Source organism: Oryctolagus cuniculus, chromosome 18 (genome assembly GCF_051225735.1).
Source record: "Oryctolagus cuniculus isolate XC-2025 breed Fujian yellow rabbit chromosome 18, ASM5122573v1, whole genome shotgun sequence".
Taxonomy (NCBI): Eukaryota; Metazoa; Chordata; class Mammalia; order Lagomorpha; family Leporidae; genus Oryctolagus; species Oryctolagus cuniculus.
The window spans coordinates 39,082,943-39,101,678 of NC_142884.1; the positions used below are offsets into that span (position 1 = coordinate 39,082,943).

The following is an 18,736-nucleotide window of genomic DNA, read 5'->3' on the forward strand; positions in this document are numbered from 1 at the left end:
CGAGCTTTTTCACTTTTTGCCATATCTTCAAACTTGGACTTTTCCTTTGCAGACATGGTCTTCCATCTCTCCGAGCATTTCTTAGAGAATTCTGCGAAATTGACCGAAGAGTCAGGGTGTTTCTTCTTGTGCTCTTCCCGGCACGTCTGCATGAAGAAGGCATAGGAGGACATTTTGCCCCTTGGCTTGTTGGGGTCTCCTTTACCCATGACGACGGAACGGCGGCCACCTGGTGTGAGTTGTTCCTCAGACTCCCGCAGAGCGGCCAGATCCGACGGCATTGCTTCCTTCCCTCAGCTCCGGCATGAACTCAGGATGTGAGGGCGATCTGGCTGCGACATCTGTCACCCCATTGATCGCCAGGGTTGATTCGGCTGATCTGGCTGGCTAGGCGGGTGTCCCCTTCCTCCCTCACCACTCCATGTGCGTCCCTCCTGAAGCTGCGTGCTGGGTCGAAGAGGACGACCTTCCCCGCTAGAGGAGGACCGGTCTTCAGTCAAGGGTATACGAGTAGCTGCGCTCCCCTGCTAGAACCTCAAAACAAGCTCTCAAGGTTTTGGTTTTATATTTAGACTTTTAATTAACCTTGAGTTGCTTTTACATAGTGTATGAGGTGTTGGGGTATCTTTTCAGGATTCTACATATGGATAATCACTTTCCTTTAAACCATTTGCTAAGGGGATTCTTCTTTCTCCTGTTTGTTTTCTTTCCTTTATTAAATAGGGGTTGGCTGTAGAAAAGTCAGTTTATTTCAGCTGCCTATTTTTTCCATTGAACTATGTGTCTGTTTTTCCAACAGTGCTAACACTGCTTCTATTTTTTTTTAAGATTTCTTTATTTGAAAGGCCAGATGCTTCTTCCAAGTCTCTCATGTGGGTGCCAGCACCCAAGAACATGGTCCATCTTCCACCAATTTCCCAGGTGCATTAGTAGGGAGCTGGATTGGAAGTGGAGAACCTGGTCTTCGAGCAACAACATATGGGATACATGCACAGCAGGACAAGGCATTAACCTACTACACCACAGCATCAAACCCTTCCTTATTTACTTCTGCTGTGATCTTTCATTATTCACTTTTCTACTGCCCCACAACTTGACTCATTCCTGTTTTTTTTTTTTTTTCTGGGTCCTGGAGGATGGTAGTAGGTTGATTCTGGGATATCTTTTTTATGTTAGTAGGTACTTGGTAATCTAAAATCATAGTTTTTACTTTCTATATTTCTCTGTTAATCACGAGGACCTTCTAGATGACAGCAGAAAATGCTAGCAGAAATGAGGATATATTAATTTGCTAAGAAAATACCACAGAGAATATGATTTAAATCATGGAATTTTACTTCTCAGAGTTGTAGAGCTTGAAAATATCAGATCAAGGTGCTAATAGGCTCGATTTTTCCAGAAGCCCTTCTCTGATGTGACAGACACATCTATCATTTGATCTGCTTAAAAGCACTTTCTTCAGGTAGAGTTGTGTTGGTGGTGAGCACTTCAGTGTTTGAGTTTTAGGGAGGCACATTTCAGTCCACAACAGCAAAGGGGCCCTGTGGTCTACTTCAATGACAGCCATCTCTGTGGAGGATAGAAAGTTTGAAATCAGCATTAGGATTTCTCACATTATTACTGTCAGTGCTATCTCCATCTAATGTGCATTCATGTACACACAAACAAAACTACCTGTACACATAAACACATTCAACAGTGGAAATGCCTGATGGTTGTGTACAGATAACATCAATATAATAATCCATAAGATGGCCTATTAGCAGACATTAAAAGAGAATTAGAAAGAATGACAACAAAATCTGCAGTTACCTATATTTATGTCTATATGTATGATATTCAGTATTTATAGTTGCTAAAAGATGAATACTGATGTGTGGGAATAAAAGCTAAACCTTACCTTGCAATATTGCAGCCTAGTCTACATGAAAGATGTCTTCCTAAAACCTTTCCCTGGGCCCACTCTGTGGCATAGTAGATTAAGCATCCACCTGCAGCACCAACATCCCACATGGGCACCAGTTTGAGTCCCTGCTCCTGCACTTCCAATCCAGCTCTTTGCTAATGGCCTAGGAATGCAGTGGAATATGCCCTGAGTGCTTGGGCCCCTGCACCCATGTGAGAGACCTGGAGGAAGCTGCTGACTCCTGGCTTCTGGCACCTGGCTTCAGATCGGCCCAGCTCCAGCCATTCTGGCCATTTAGGGGTGAACCAGTGGATAGCAGACCTCTCTTTCTCTTCCTCTCTATATCTGTCACTCTGCCTCACAATAAATAAATACATTTTTTAAAAACTTTTCCCTTTTTAAATTTCTTAATTGTTTTAAAGATTTATTTATTTATTTATTTACAAGTCGAGTTACAGACAGAGAGGAGAACCAGAGAGAAAGAGGGAGGTCTTCCATCTGATGTTCACTCCCTAATTGATTGCAACTGCCATAGCTGTGCTGATCCGATGCCAGGAGCCAGGAGCTAGTTCCAGGTCTCCCAGATCGGTACAGGGGCCCAAGGACTTGGGCCATCTTCTACTACTTTCCCAGTCCATAGCAGAGAGCAGGATCAGAAGTGGAGCAGCTGAGTATTGAACCGGCCCCCATATGGGATGCTGGAGCTTCAGACGAGGGTGTTAACCTGCTCCACCACAGCACCAGTCCAACATTTTAAATTTCTGATACTCTAAAGTAGCAAAGGACTGCATTACATCTAGGAAAGATGTATTTAAAAATTATAAATCTAGTGCATTTTAGCAGAAGTCCTAACAAATACTTCTGATTTTCTCAACATTATGTATAAATAAATGATAGAATGAGTCATTGTCAGATTAATAGAAGGAGTTTGAGAGGATTGTCTCTCTTTCAATTGTGTTGAATAGTTTGAGAAGCATTAGTTCTTTAAAAGACTTGTAGAATTCAATAGTGAGGCTGTCTGATCCTGGGCTTTTCCTTGTTGGGAGGGTCTTTATTACTCATCCAATCTCTGTCTTGGTTTTTGATTTGTTTAGCTTTTCTATGTGTCTTCATGACTCAATTTTGGTATATTGTGTATGTCCAGGAATCTGTTGATTTTTCCTCTAGGTTTTCCAATTTGTTAACCATCACAACAGATGCCCGCATCATATATTGCAGTGCTAATCTGAGTTTTGGGTACTCCACTTCCAAATCAGTTTCATGTTAATATCCCTGGGAAGCAATGGATAATAGCTCAAATTCTTTCCTTCTTGTCATCTAATTTGGAGAACTGTAACCTCAATGGGGACTTGAAACCTGGTCTTGCACAGTGGTAGCCATATAGAAAGTGAACCAGCAGATGGGAGATCTCTCTGCTTCTCTTTCCTTCTCTCTTTGTCTCTGTGTCTCTCTGCCATTTTTTATCATATTAAAATATTTAATTACTTATTTGAAAGAGTTACAGAGAGAGGGAGAGACAGAAATCTTCCACCACCTAATTCATTTTTGAGATGACTTTAATAGCCAGAGTGTGGCCAGGTTGAAGCCAGGAGCTTTTCCTCCGATGTGCGTGGCAGCATCCCAGCCACTTGGGCCAACTTTCCCTGCTTTTTCAGTCCATTGGTAAGGAGCTGGATCAGAAATGGAATAGCTGGTACTTGAACTGGTGCACGTAGAGGATGCCAATGTAACAGATAGCAACTTTGTCCACTGCACCACAACCACCAGCTCCTCTTTCTGCCTTTCCAATAAATAAATCTTTTGAAAAAGAATTTAAGGTAGTAAAAGTAATCATGACTGAGCAATGACAAATTTATTGAAGTGATCGACTTTCTTAAAGGTCTATTTATGAATTTGAAAGGCAGCACTAGAAAGAGAGAGTGGGAGAGATGGATCTTCCTCCTGGTTTGTTCGCTCCTCAAATGGCTGCAGTGACTGTGGCTAGGCCAGACTGATATCAGGAGCCAGGGGCTTCTTCCAGGTCTCTCACATGGGTGCAGGAGCCCCAATATTTGAGTCACCCTGTGCTGCTTTTCCAGACACATTAGCAGGGAACTGGATCCGTTTGGAGCATTAATGTCTATGATACTCTCCTTGCAGTTGAAGGATTTAGAATCCATTTCAATTATGGGTGGGCCAAGTACAACAGCTCCCAATTGTCCAAGGTTTGGATTAGATGGGTTCTGAGAAATTTTGTTAAAATAGTTATTAATCATAACTCTCAGTTTAAGCTTTTCTTACCAAATTTTCATGTTTGCTGATGTTTATATCTATGGGAAAATTGGGTCTCTGGATTGCAACCAATGAAAGCATCCAGACTAACAGTAATAAGGTCAACAGTCAGCAGAATGATGTCCAGCTGAACTGAAATAGCTTTTCTTATTTGGTAGAGGGGTTACCTCCTGCATTATACTGACATACTGACATAGACAGTAGATATTGGAGCCTGTCTCTTCTGCCAAATGGAGAATGCCGCATTTTGATCCATCATATATATATTTATATATTATAATATATATTATATATTTCTATACATAATATAGAATTACATATAATTATCATAAATATATAATATATAATTATATATAAATATTATATATGAATTTATTTATATATAAATATATAATTATTTCTGATCCAGCTCCATACCAATGGATTGAAAAACCAGTGAAAGATGGTCCAAGTGCCTGGGTTGCTGCCACACACATTGGAGGAGGAGCTCCTGGCTTCAACCTGGCCACATTCTGGCTATTGAAGTCATCTCAATAATATATATATATGATATATATAATAGTTATAATAAATTATATAATATTATCTGTTTATAATTATTATATATTATATAATATATGATAAAGCATAATATATTTTATATATGAATATATTTATATACATAAATATATATAAATAAATGTAAATATATATATATATATAGAATTTATTTACGTATTTGACAGGTGTACTTACAGACAGTGAGAGGAAGAGACAGAGAGAAAGGTCTTCCATATGCTCATTTACTCCCCTAATGACTGCAATGTCTGCAGCTGGGCCAATCTGAGCTAGGAGCTTCCAGGTCTCCCACATTTTGGCAGGGACCAAAGCACTTGGAACAGCTTCTACTGCTTTCCCAGGCTATTGCAGAGAGCTGGATGGGAAAAGGAGAAATGGGGACTAGAACTGGTGCTCATATGGGGTGCCAGCACTGCAGGTAAAGGATTACACCACTGCACCACAGTGCTGGCCCCAGTCTATCCTTTATTAAGGAGATCTCAGTAATCATGTTCAGGTATTGCTGTCCTATATTCATGGCCAAAGTCCTAGCAGGCAACATGGTTTGGAGAATCGTAAGCACAAGGTGTGTAGGAGACTTCATTTCTCATACAGCACAGTTAATAACAAGGTTCCAAGAGGGGAAATTACTTGCATCATAGTCTTTGAGAACTAATGGACATCACAGGTGATCTAAAGAATTTAGAAGGTTTGTGAGCCCCTAGAGTGAAAAAGTCACTGGGAGCACAAGGACAGTGCCTAGAGTTTATTTTGATGGATTTTAGCCCCTTTCATTGGAGGGAGGCCCGAAGAAGCTGGACTGATTAGTAAACCTCAGAAGTGTCTTTTCAATGTGAAGGCAAACTGAGACTGAGGGGTTTTTGGAAAAACGTTGAACAAAAGACATTTCCCACACGTGGTTAAGACACATCATTTATCTACTGATTTTCATCAGATCTGTTAACATTAGGTATAAGGTACAGTGGACATGGTGGATGGCATATAGCAATATGATTTTAGTAATATATCATGAGGTGCTTTTTTTAAATGGATTTAGCAGGTAAAATTGGGCTACCTAATGGGATGTAGCTGGAATAATCACCTTTTTGTTAAATAAATCTGAGGTAATAAATGTTAGTGTATGAAGACATTGAGTTTTCTTTTATTGGGCCTTCTTGGTTATTTTAATCTGGGATCTGCAAATTCTCATTTTCTTTATTTTATTCCTCATCATGTCGGACCAACTCTGCTGCTTTGGGGATTTTTTTAGTACATCTGATATTTGGAAATTTAGACAATAGTATAGTTAAAATGAGATGTACCAAGTAAAGTATTTATTTTTATTCTGATACATATTTTGGAATTCTTCTAAAATTCCTATTGAGTATCCTTGTTAAATTTAGTTGCATCCCAGGTTAAGACTTAGTGGAGGCAGGCTCCATGGCTCAATAAGCTAATCCTCCACCTGCGGTGCAGGCACACCAAGTTCTAGTCCTGCTGGGAGAGCCAGATTCTGTCCCAGTTGCTCCACTTCCAGTCCAGCTCTCTGCTATGGCCCAGGAGTGCAATGGAGGATGGCCAAAGTGCTTGGGCCCCGTACCTGCATGGGAGACCAGGAGGAAGCACTTGGCTCCTGGCTTTGGATCAGCGCCATGTGCCAGCTGCAGCACACTGGCCGCAGCGGTCACTAGGGGGTAAACCAACAGAAAAAGGAAGACCTTTCTCTCTGTCTCTCTCACTGTCCACTCTGCCTGTCAAAATAAAAAATAATTTTTATAAAAAGACTTATTGGAGCCACTTTAGTGATTACACCCATGAAACTTTGTTAATAAATGCAAATAGAACCTGGGAAAATTGATGTATATCTTATGCTGTAGAGACTTAAGATTGAACATCTTTTTTATCTTTTTTAATTATATAATTTAAAAACAAATTTTAGATTTTTTTTTTTTACTTTACTAAGTCACAGCTCTGGCCCCATTAATATGACTTAACAATGTTTTTTCCTCTCAGACTTATCTCTATTGTTTCAGTTAACTGGATGCCTTTTCTTTACATTCAGATTCCCTCAGCTGTCAAAGCTTATTCATCTTAATTCTGTTGTTCCTATTTCCCTCCCTTTTATTCTGTCCCTAGGCTAATTGAGATCATGATTCTCCATTCCTTCTGTGTGGTGTCACAGTAGGCTTGAAGTGTTCTTTTTCTCTTCTGATTTCTAAAGAAAGAAATTATGTATTCCCCCAGTTTAGATATTTTAATAATGCACTCTAAAACAAAGGTTAAATGTTCTTAATTTGACAAGAATTTTCGGGGCCAGTGGTGTGGCATAGTGGGTAGAGCCACCACTTGCAGTGCTGGCAGCTCATATGGATCCAGATCTCTGCTATAGCCTGGGAAAGCAGTAGAAGATGGCCCAAGTCCTGGGCCCCTGCACCCATGTGGGAGACCTGGAAGAAGCTCCTTGCTCCTGGCTTTGGATTGGCACAACTCTGGCCATTGCAGCCAACTGGGGAGAGAACCAGTGGATGGAAGACCCCTCTCTCTTCTCTGCCTCTCTCTGTGCAACTCTGACTTTCAAATAAATAAATAAATCTTTTAAAAAAAGATTTTTTTCTAATTTTAGATTTGTTCTACTTCATTGCCACTTCAGGGTGTGTGTAAGGAGTGCATATCCAGTTTTTCTATTTTGGAATTTGGGGATTTTGTATTAGCTCTGCTGTGTATTCATTTTTCTTGAGCATTGGTGATATCTTCTCCTTAGTTGTATTAAGAGAGAGAGCAATAGCCCTCATGTCTTTTTAGGTAAGTAAGACATATTAAAAACAGAGCATTCAGTATACATTCATAGTAGTTTGACTTGTTCAATTGATTTACGTGACCTCCCTTGGACATTCTTGGTCTCTGCTGTACAACTTTCTCTACTCATTAATTCTTTGATATTCTCAAATCCAGAAAATGAATGACTCAACAGCTGTGTTCCTGCATTTGCTGGGATTCAGGGTAAGAAGCAAAGTGGAGGTGTTCAGGAATCTAAAGTTACATGCTACATAGCAAAGCACATCATTTCCTATACAAAGTGACTGGGAAATCCAGAATCTTTTGCACACATATTGGATCCTGAACTATTACTGACCTATTCAGTAAGATTTTAATGTATTTATTTTCTGTGTGTGTGTTTGTATTTCTAAATAAACTCTGCTGGGCTACTTAACATTAACATGTATTGCAGAATTCTTTCATCAGTTTTTACTTTTAAAAAGTTTCTCTTTCAGTTTTATGGGAGAGGGTAGAAGTTTCCTGCTATGTAACTGAAAATTCATTCATTCATTAAAGTTAAAAATATTTGTTGCAAATTGGTAGAATACTATTAATTCTCATGTGATTTACATGAAACTAAATACATTCTCTATTTTGTTTTGCTTAAAATTTCTGCATGTGTGGACTTCTTTTTTCCTTCTTGCCCCAAATCCCTTTTTGTATTGGGATGGCAAATGGGTTTTACACTGGAGAAAACATGTTATTTTGGCAAAGAAGTACTTAGCGTTCCTGCTTCAAGTATTCAAATATTGCATTGGAAATCAGTATATTTGTTTACTGTACAAATGTCCTTCATACAATTTTGTAATCTTCTGGGATGGGAGAGGAAGCAGGAAATAGGAGGATTATGGGTGGGAGGGATGTTTTGGGGGAGGGGAAGCCACTGTAATCCAAAAGCTGTACTTTGGAAATTTATATTTATTAAAAAAATTAAACAATTTTGTAATCTTCATCTTCCTTTTTATTTCATCCTTTTTTTAAAAAAATTCATTTATTTTACTTGAAAATCAGAGTTACACAGAGAAGGAGAGAGAGAGAGAGAGAGCAGTCTTCCAACCGCTGGTTCACTCCCCATTTGGCCACAATGGCTGGAGCTCTGCCAATCCAAAGCCAGGAGCCAGCAGCTTCTTTTGGGTCTCCTATGCAGGTGCAGGAGCCCAAGGGCCTGGGCCATCCTCTACTGCTGGATAGTAAGTCTTACTTGCCTAAAAAGATGGATAGTAATTTGAGTAGCCAGGACTTGAACTGGCACCCAATTGGAATGTCAGCACTGCAAGCCACAGCTCTACTTGCTACTCCACAGCATCAGCCCCCTAAATTCTTATGAGTATTGCTACACGATTGGAATTTATAATTGATAATGCTGAACAATTGAAACTGTCTTATTTACAATTGTAGGACTGGATATGGCAGTTCTACTTGAAGTAAAGTATGTAGCCTGCTTATTGTATGATTTTCGGAAAAGCATGTATTTATATATAACAGCAGATCTGTTAATCATTTAAAAGTGAATTGTCATGATTACCCAGATGTAAAGAATGCAATATGTGCTAATGAGTTAGCAGTCACAGACATTTAGAATTAGAGGGATTTTAGAACTTTTTCAATACTGCAGTTTTTATGAAAAACTAATAATTTTTTTTATTTGACAGGTAGAGTTATATACAGTGAGAAATCAGAAAGGCCTTCCTTCCATTGGTTCAGTCCCCAGATGGCTGCCACAGTTGGAGCTGTGCCCATCCAAAGCCAGGAGTCAGGTGCTTTCTCCTGGTCTCCCATCCGGGTGCAGGGCCCAAGCACTTGGGCCATCCTCTACTGCCTTCCCGGGCCATAGCAGAAAGCTGGACTGAAAGAGGAGCAACCAGGACTAGAACACTTTGCCCATAAGGGATACCAGCACCACAGGTGGAGAATTAACCAAGTGAGCCACGGCGCTGGCCCCCGATAAATTTACTCTTAACAAAATATCAAAATATCTTATTTAGTATAAAGTTAGTAGTGAAAAGAGACTACCTTGTTGAACACAGAAATTTGAGATTATATTTCTTGGTATTAATTTGCATCTTAAGGCTTATTGCCTAGTTTATTTCAATATTTCAATCTAATATTACTAATAATATCTTGTACTTAGTGGTTCACTGTGTGCCAGACAATATTCTTTTGATTTTTTAAAAGATTTATTTATTTATTTATTTGGAAGTCCGAGTTACACAGATAGTGAACAAGAGGAAGAGAGAGAGTTCCTCCATCTGCTTTTTCACTCCCCAGATGACCTAAAAGGTCAGAGATATGCCAATCTGAAACCAGGAGCCAGGACCTCTTCAGGGTCTCCCATGCAGATTCAGGGGCCCAAGGACTTGGGCCAACTTCCTACTGCTCTCCCAGGCTATAGCAGACAGCTGAATGGAAAATGGAGCAGCCTGGACTTGAACCGGCCTCCATATGGGATGCCCCCACTGCATGCAGTGGCTTTACTAGCTACACCACAGCACTGGCCTCAAGACAATGCTCTAAAATGATGCATTAATTATTCCCAAATATTGAAAAGTGGCATGGTACACATTTGAATGTGTTGTTTTGTACTAGTTGTAGAAAGAGTTTAAAATATATTTAGATTTAAAAATGTAAGCTTTGATCTAAAGGTTTACTTTCCCTTAAGGTGCCTGTTTGGAAACTGAGAGATCATTGAAGTCTCAAGATAGAGTACAACTGATCTTATCCAAGCCTCCTTTATCACATGAGGATGCTAAATGCCAAGCCCAGAGAAGTAAAGTGAATTGTTCAAGGTCACATAGGTAAGTTGTGGCAGGGATAATTCTGTATTAGCATTAGGTATCCTGATACATAGGCCACTGTTCTGTCAATTTTGTACTCCTTCTGGAGTTAAAGATTCTAAGTTGTGGAAAATTGAATTTGGAAATTTAGTGGTTGCTATGTTGTTATGGTGAGAAATTTCTGTGTATAGCTATGAGTTGCTTAAATTTTATTCAATATATTTTTCTAGTATGTTTGCTATTTATTTGAAATGTATAACAAATAGCTTCATCTATTTGCCAAAAGAATTTTTTAAAGATTTATTTATATTATTTGAAAGTCAGAATTACACAGAGAGAGAAGGAGAGGCAGAGAGAGTGGTCTTCCATTCACTGGTTCACTCCACAGTTGGCCTCCATGGCTGCAGCTGTGCTGACTGGAAGGCAGGAACCAGGAGCCTCTTCCTGGTCTCCTATGCAGTTGCAGGGGCCCAAGGACTTGTACCATTTTATAGTGTTTCCCAGGCCATAGCAGAGAGCTGGATAGGAAGTGGAGCAGCCAGGTCTTGAACTGATGCCCCTATGGAATACCAGCACTGCAGGTGGCAGCCTCACCCACTATGCCACAGTGCCAGCCCTTGCCAAAAGAATTTATAGAAGCTATTCCATATATACACTTCACAATTATTTAGTTACTTGACATGAACTATCCCTGCATATTTGAAAATTTTGAATGGTATCACTTGGGTTTTAAGAATGTTATATTTTAGGTCTCTTAATATTTTTAGTGATGATGTTTTAAAGGCCCTTCCTGTTTTATGAAAAATGATAAGGATTTTGTTTTACAATGGCCATAGTATTACTACTTAAAGCAATAGATTAAATAACACTTTTAAACAAAGTCATTTAATACTAAATTCTAACACACTGGTATATTTTAAAGTGAGAAACTGGATTTCTTTCAGATATTCTAAAGAAGAATGATAATCAAAATTGAAGACATCTACAGTTTTTAATCACTTGTTTTAAATATTGGTCATAATGGTCCAATTTTGAGTTTAATTTTAATTAGCTTTTAAATGATTCAATATGTTTTATAGAAAAAATTCGGAGAACATAATTATATACTCAACCTCCCTCCCTTCTTTTTCCTTCTTTGTCATTTTTTTTAGCTTATGAAATGACATTTTCAGTTTACATTACATTAAAAACGGTTGTTGAATCAAGGGACAAGTTTAACAGGCAAAAAGCAAAAAGATCGTAATTTAGAGGGAATACAGACAATGGCTCTAAACAATATTTGAATATCACATCTAAACAATATTTGAATAAATTGATAAATATTTTAATTTCTCCTACTAAAATGCTCAAAGTCTTTAATTATTTATCAAATATTAGTGCAAAATTATGGATTTAAATGATCCCAAAAAGTGATGAATTTTTGTGTAATAAAGTCCAATTTTTGTCAAGGCTTTTTGACAGTCTCACAGAAAACTTATGTTTGTGAATGGGAAGAATAATACCAAAATATCCATACTACCAAAAGCAATTTGCAAATTCAATGCAATCCCAATCAACATACCAACAATGTTCTCAGAGCTAGAAAAAATGATGCTAAAATTCACATAGAAACATGAGAGATGCTTAACATCTAAAGCAATATTATAAAGCAAAAAAAAGCTGGAGACATCACACCATATTTTAAGACATATTACAGGGGTCAGCACTATGACAAAGCAGGTAAAGTCACCGTCTGCAGTGCTGGCATCTCATATGGGTGCCAGTATGTTTCCCAGCTGCTCCACTTCGTATACCCCTCTCTGGTATAGCCTGAGAAAAAAGTAGAAAATGGCCAAAGTCTTTGGGCCCCTGCACCTGCATAGAGACCTGGAAGAAGCTCCTGACACTTGGATTCAGATCAACAGAGCTCCGGCCATTGTGGCCATTTGGGGAGTAAACCAGTGGATGGAAGACCTCTCTCTCTCTCTGCCTCTACCTCTCTGTAACTCTGCCTTTCAAATAAATATACTGCAAAAAAAAAAAAAAAGAAGAAGAAGTGTTAGCACTGATATAATAACAGACACATAGTTCAATGGAAAAGACTTGGTAGCATAGAAATAAACCCAAATTTCTACCAGCAACTCATATTTAACAAAGGAACTAAAATGAACTGGAGAAAGAAGAATCTCTTTCACAAGTGGTGCAGAGGAACTTGATTATCCATATGTAGAAGCCTGAAAAGAGACTCCAACATCTCTTACACTATGTGAAAGTGAACTCACAGTGAATTAAAATGTAATCATAAGACCCAAACCCAAGTAAACATAGGGAAACTCTAAATATTGTCAACACACAATAGCTTTTGGGTAAGATTCCAATAGCAATAGTCACAAAAATAAAAACAGAGACATTTGAGTATATCCAACTAAGATACTTCTTCACAACAAAGTAAACATCAGAGTGTAGATACAATGAACAGATGGCAGGAAAAATTAAAACTCTGAATGTTTACAGATTTCCAGAACATTTACATGAATTGGAAAAACTCCAAAAAATACAGTGAAGAAACAGGCAAGGATCTGAATAGACATTTCTCAGAAGAAATGTACATGGTCAAAACATGTGAATATGCCCGATGTCACTAGCCATTATGTAAATATAAATCAGAACACCATATCAGTCTCCAACACCTGTGGGAGAATACAACACTCAGGTGTTTGTGTGTGCAGCAAGTGGGTTTAGAGGACCCTGTTCACCTCTGGAGAGCAGAGTCTACAGGGAGGTAAAGAAACCTTACTGCGCAGGGGCATGCTAATCTTCTCTGTATCGTTCCAATTTTAGTATATGTGCTGCCGAAGCGAGCACATGTGCTGCCGAAGCGAGAAAGAGATGAAAAGAATTTATCTCAACTAGCCACTAATATTCAAGAAACAAGGTCTTCAGGAAAGCCAACTCAACTGACATTTTCATGTCATTGTTAAATAAAGGAAAAATTATCTAGGTTCAGCAATACGTAGTTTATAAGAGAAAGACTACAGAGTAATTTCCTTGGCATAGAAATAACTTTGTCTTTTTTTTTTTATCCATGAGGGCTTGCTATCACCACCACACACCCACATCCCATATACAAATGCCTGGCTTGAGTGGTAGCTTCTCTGCTTTGAGGCAAGTTTCTGCTAGTGTGCACCCTGGGAGGAGACGGAGGATGGCAGAAGTGCTTGGGTCCCTGCACCCAAATGGGACATCCAGAATGAATTCCCAGTTCCTGGTTTTGGCTTGGTCAAGCTTTGGCTATTGCAAGTGTCTGGGGAGTGAAGCAGTGGTTCCCTCTTCCTGTCACTCTGCCTTTCAAATCAATAACTGTTGTTGGTAATGACTAATAATGATATTCACTGATTGTCAAATTTTGAATCTATTAATTATAGACAATTTCTCTTTGTATTTTTAAACTTTCATAATGTTCTGTAGCCAATTTCATCACTAGAAATAAAAACTTTTCCTCAAAAAAAAAAAAAAAAGAAACCTTACTGCTTTCCTAATGTGCTTATTAAGTTCTTGACCAGCGCCTGTTAGTCTTGCCACAAACTTTCTAGTCTTACTACTTTCCTTCTTCTTCTTCTTCTCTGTGACTTGTAAAATAGTATACATTCTATATACTGTGGATACTTTTGATTTATTTTATTCCTTCGGTCTCCTATGAAGTTCCTCCACAAAAGCACAGCCCTCAAAATATTCATTCATTTATGCAGTCTGCAGATTTCATGAGCTACTAAATTCCAAGTAGTATGTTAAAGGCAAGATCTGGGCCTAAGAGAAAAGTGGTCTAAATTCTGTGCCTAGAAGAGGATTTGGGACATAGTAGAACTTCAGTGAAGTGCTATGTGAATGACATGCACTCATTAAATGAGTAATCTAAAGCATACACTTCATTTAAGCAACACAGCAGCCCTACTCACCTCAGGTAGAGCAATTGAGAGGAATAATGTGAACAAAAATAAGACATCAATAAGTTGAATAATAACAGAGAAAAAACAAAATGAGATAGATGCCAACATTACTGAGCTATTTTTGAGGAATTAAATTGATAGAGGGGCTGGCATTGTGACCAAGTGGGGAAAGCTGCAATCTGTGAGGCCAGCATAACATCTGAGTTCCACTTTGAGTTTAGGAATCTCCACTTCCAATTTAGCTCACTGCTAAACACCTGGGAAACCAGCAGAAGATGGACGAAGGACTCAGGTCCTTGCCACTCATGTGGGAGACTTGGATGAAGCTCCTGACTCCAGCATGCCCCAGGCTCAACTGTTGAAACTCTCTGGGGTGTGAGCCAGCAGATGAAAGCTATCTATGTCTTTCCCTCTCTCTCTAAATCCACCTTTCAAATAATAAAGATTTAATAAACAAATTAACTGATTTCAAAATACACAAAAACATGAACAATACTATATCATTTTTATGCCAAACTGATAAAAAATAACAAATGCTAGAGAGCACATGGGAAAAGAAAACCACCATATATGGTAGGTGAAAACACAAGTTAGTACAGATGTTATGCAGAACAGTATGGTCATTCCTTAAAAAGGATAAAAATTGGGGCTGGCGCTGTTGTGCAGTGAGTTAAAGCCCTGGCCTGAAGGGCCAGCATCCCATTTGGGTGCCAGTTCTAGTTCCAGCTGCTCTTCTTCCAATACAGCTCTCTGCTATCTCCTGGGATAGCAGTAGAAGATGGCCCAAGTCCTTGGGCCCATGCACCCATGAGGGAGACCCAGAGGAAGCTCCTGTCTCCAGGTTTCAGAATGGCATAACTCTGGCCTTTGTAGTCATCTGTAGAGCGAACCAGCTAATGGAGGACCTCTCTGTGTCTCTACCTCTATTGTAACTCTTTCAAATAAATAACAAAAATTAAACTAAGATAAAAATTGACCTACCATGTGAGAGTTATCTTGCTCTTGGCTATATAGAATAAGGAAATTTTATTAGAAGGAAAGGAGGAGAGCATATCAAAGATACAGCAATTTTCCCATAACACAGCCACTATAACACAGTTCACTGCAGCCAGGATGTGAAACCAATCTAGCTGTCCATCAGTGAAAAACAATGGACAGGGCAACCTCTTTTAGATACAAAAAAAGAACAAAATATTATTAAATTAATTGAAATAAGCCAGAAGCAGGAACACAAATGTCACCTGGTCCTTGTCGCATGTGGAAGTGAAAGAAAATAATGGATCTGAACACAGAACTGTGATTACTAGAGGCTGAGAAGGGAAGCAGCTAGGGATAGAGGGGGATTGGATAATAGGTATCAAAAATCAAAGAGGCAGAAAGAACTTCTGGTGTTCCATAATATAATGAGATGACTACATTCAACCATATTAGGTTCTGTGTAAAGAACTGAAGGAGAGGAGCTGGTAGTCTCAAATCATGGAGAAGAATTAGAAACTGTAGTTGCTTGGGGGCCAGCATTGTGGCACAGTGGGCTAACACCCTGGCCTGAAGCACCAGCATCCCATGTGGGTACCAGTTCTAGTCCTGGCTGCTCCTCTTCTGATCCAACTCTCTGCTATGGCCTGGGAAAGCAGTAGAAGATGGCCCAAGTCCTTGGGTCCCTGCACCCAAGTGGGAGATCTGGAAGAAGCTCCTGGTTCCTGGAATCAGATTGGCAGAGCTCCGGCCATTGTGGCCATCTGGGGAGTGAACCGGCAGAGGAAGACCTCTCTCTCTCTCTGCTGCTACTTCTCTCTGTAACTCTGTCTTTCAAATAAATAACTCTTTAAAAACTTAATAAAACTGTAGTTGCTTAGCTTGATCACTTTTTACTGCATAAATGTGTGCAAATATTGCACTACACCCTGTAATAATGCATGACTAGGACACATTAATCACAAATTATTTCAATGAAATTTTAAAAATTAGAAGCATTTCTTTATATTAACAATGAACTATTTGAAAATGAAATTAGAGAAACATTTCCATGCATAGCAGCATAAGAACCAGGAACCAATGTCTTCAATGTTATCAGTGATGAATCAGATTCACAGCCCCCAGCACTCAGTTTTTGCCATATACTTTACCATGGCAATTGTGGGCATATAGTAGTAAATCAATGGACAGGAATCCTTTGTCTCTAAATCTGCTAAATAAATAAACAAGGAATTCATCAAAGAAAAATCAATTTGGATGCCAGGCACAAAAACACATGCACTTGAGCTATCCTCCAGTTTGTGATGCCAACAAATCTTTCAGACATGTTACATTTTCAGAGACTTTTCTGTAATCTTGCTAAGCTTTCTGGAAATCTGCCTTATAGCAAAGGGTTTCCCAATTCCATTACACTCATGATATTTCTTTTGTGTGATATATTAGTTTACCATCTAGAGATAATTTATGGTACAAAACTTTTCTATGCATGCATGTTTTCTCATTTGTGAGTCTATTCATGGGAATTGAAGACTGATTTATAACAGAAATACATTTTCCAAATTCATTGCATAGACTTTTGTTCCTTATGAATTCTCTGAAGTCTGTTGATGTCTAATTTCTGGCTAAAGGTTTTATTGTATTTACAGCATGCAAAGACTATCACCTTTTGTGAATTCTGTGTCTATACAAGCCTGAAACAAAGAAAATGTTTTTGCACAATCAGTATACGCCTAAGAAACCACCTGTGTCAATTCTCTGATGTACCATTGACTTCTGACTCTAATAATATTTATAAGCTTTCTCCTTTACATGAGTCTCTGTTGGATAGGATGTGATTTCCAGCAAAAGGTTTTGTCACAATACTTACATGAATTTTGGAGAAAAGCTCTTCCACATTCATTATATTGTTAAGGTCTCTCCCTTGTTCAAATTCCATGATGGATTATGAGGCATTACCTATGTGAAATGACTTTCTCACATTTATTTCATTCATTAGATATATATGTTGTGCATTCTGATATAAGGAGAGATTTGGGCAGAGCTTTCCAACACTCATTACACCCATAAGGTTTCTCTCCCACGTGAATTCCCTGTTGTCTTATGAGGTATGGCTTCTAATTAAAGGGATTTTACTTTCAAAGGAGTTTTTCCCTATATGAATTTGATGATGTACAATGAGGGCTGAATTATGGTAAAAGGCTCTGAGTCATTACATTCATAAAATTGCTCCCCATGAGAATTCTTTTATGTTTGATGAGGTCTGATTTGCACCACAAAGGCTATTCACATGTATTATATTCATGCATTTCTCCCCTTGGTGAATTCTCTAATATTTCATGAGATATAACTTGCACAAAAAGGTCAAGTAGAAAATTCCCTGTGTGGATACTCTGATATCTTATGAGTTATGAAGTACAGCAAAGAGGCTTTCCACCATCCTTCCATCCATAAAACCTACCTAAATTGAGCAACAAAGATATAGAAAACCTAAACACACACATAACCAGATGGAAATGATACCAGTAATAAAGACCATCACTACCAAGAAAACCCCAAAACTGGAAGGCTTCACTGCTGAATTCTAACAGACATTTAAAGCACTAACTGCAATTCTTCTCAAGTTATTCAAAACAATTGAGAGAGAGGCGATTCTCCCAAATTCTTTCTATGAAGCCAACATCACCTTCATTCCTAAACTTGAAAAAAGTGCAACAAAGAAAGTAATTATAGACCAACTTCCCTGATGAACATACATGCAAAGATCTGCAACAGAATTCTGGCCAATTGAATCCAACAATGCATCAGAAAGATCATCCACCCAGACCAAGTGGGATTTATCCTTGGTATGCAAGGATGGGACCAAAGGCTTTTCCACAGTCATTTCATTTATAAGCTTTCTCCATGGTGTGAAGGCTCTGATACTTTCTGAGGTTTGACTTCTCAGCAAAGGTTTTTCCACAGTCATTGCAATCATAAGGTTTCCCCCAGTACAAATTGTCTGATGCTTTGTGAGCTTTGATTTCTCAGCAAAGGCTTTTCCACAATGATTGCATTCATAAGGTTTCTCCCCTCTGTGAATTCTCTGATGATTTATGAGGTTTGCCTTCTGGCCAAAGGATTTTCCATAGTAATTGCATTCATAAGGTTTCTCACCTGTGTGAATTCTCTGATGATTTATGAGGTTTGCCTTCTGGCCAAAGGATTTTCCACAGTCATTACATTCAAAAGGTTTCTCACCTGTGTGAATTCTCTGATGATTTATGAGGTGTTTCTTCTGGCCAAAGAACTTCCCACAGTCATTAGATTTGTAAGATTTCAACCCTGTGTGAATTCTCTGATGTCTAATGAGATCTGACTTCTGGTGAGTGGTTTCCACACAATCATTACACACATGAGGGTTTTCCACAATATGAGTGCTGTGATGGAGGGTATTTAATACTGAATGAATTCCCACAAGGTTTACATGCATAGGATTTCTTCCCTATATTTGGTCTATGATTCAGTCTAACATGTGATTGGTAAATGACAGG

The 18,736-nt window shown here is 38.7% G+C and overlaps 1 long non-coding RNA gene and 1 pseudogene across 1 annotated transcript in view; one reads left to right on the top strand and one right to left on the bottom strand.

Moving 5' to 3' along the window:
• LOC149120933 (uncharacterized) overlaps positions 1 to 13,671 on the top strand; it is a 32,662-nt gene extending 18,991 nt beyond the window's left edge. The window contains exons 2-3 of the long non-coding RNA XR_016225000.1: positions 10,191 to 10,326; positions 13,375 to 13,671. This is a non-coding gene — a long non-coding RNA (uncharacterized LOC149120933). The remainder of the gene's footprint in view (positions 1 to 10,190; positions 10,327 to 13,374) is intronic.
• LOC127489675 (U6 spliceosomal RNA) lies at positions 13,082 to 13,149 on the bottom strand (annotated as a pseudogene).
• Positions 13,672 to 18,736: the final 5,065 nt, after the last annotated feature.